Below are 936 nucleotides of genomic sequence, written 5' to 3'. Positions count from 1 at the left end.
AAAAATGCATAACTTTCTCATTCACTCTAAAATTCGTCAATCTAATCCCGACCCGGAGGGCCGAGTGTCATATGCCAATCGACTGAGTTCGTCGAGATCGGAAAATGTCTGTGTGTGTATGTATGTGTCTGTATGTGTGTATGTGGAAAAAATGTGACCTTTGTTTCTCAGAGATGGCAGGACCGATTTGCAGAAAGTTAGTCTCAAATGAAAGGTACAACCTTCCCATCGGAGCTTTGCGCAGTGGCGATATCGTAACCAATGAGGTTTAACCGAGGTGCGATTATTGCTAGTTGAAAACTAATACCATCGGCTGCTATTGAATTTTTATTGATTGGACTTCCGGTTCCGGAGTTACGAGTTGAAGAGTGCAATCACACAGCAAATTCCTATATAAACTGAAATGAAAAATTTGCAAAATCAAATTTGTATTTTTGATGCCAAATGACTTTAAAATGCATTAAACATTGAGATGTTTGACAAAAATTGAATTTTTTCGGACTTTGGTTCATTTTTGCCTTTCTCATATAGAAAGATTATGCAATCACTCTAAAAATCGTCAATCATACCGGCCCGGAGAGAGTATGCAGTGAGGGGTTGCTACTTTAAAATTAAAACTAGTTTAAAAAATTTTAACAAGTCCGGCAGGACCCGGACCTCCCGGATCTTTTTCCATGATCCGCCGCTGGTTTCAAGCGATGTTTCAGTATCACATAGTATCTCAAGATCGTGGCAGTCGATCCATTGTATGTATGTGCAAATCGTACTGAGCATGTAATATTCATTTCCACCATTGTATTGAACATAACCAGCCATGCAATCGTAGTCTGGACAAATGAGACAAGCACAATTGCACCACTAGGTGGATTAAAACAGGTTTTTATTTTGGGAATGCGTCGAGTTGAGATGAAAACGTAATATGATTAATAACGAGGA

General features: G+C 39.0%; 1 pseudogene; it reads left to right on the top strand.

The window, feature by feature from the left end:
- Positions 1–232: 232 nt before the first annotated feature.
- On the top strand, positions 233–346 carry LOC131678106 (U4 spliceosomal RNA; annotated as a pseudogene).
- The last annotated feature ends 590 nt before the right edge of the window (positions 347–936 follow it).

Source organism: Topomyia yanbarensis, chromosome 1 (genome assembly GCF_030247195.1).
Source record: "Topomyia yanbarensis strain Yona2022 chromosome 1, ASM3024719v1, whole genome shotgun sequence".
Lineage (NCBI taxonomy): Eukaryota > Metazoa > Arthropoda > Insecta > Diptera > Culicidae > Topomyia > Topomyia yanbarensis.
Note: the sequence above shows the minus strand (reverse complement) of the source record. Positions and strands in the feature narration are given on the sequence as shown.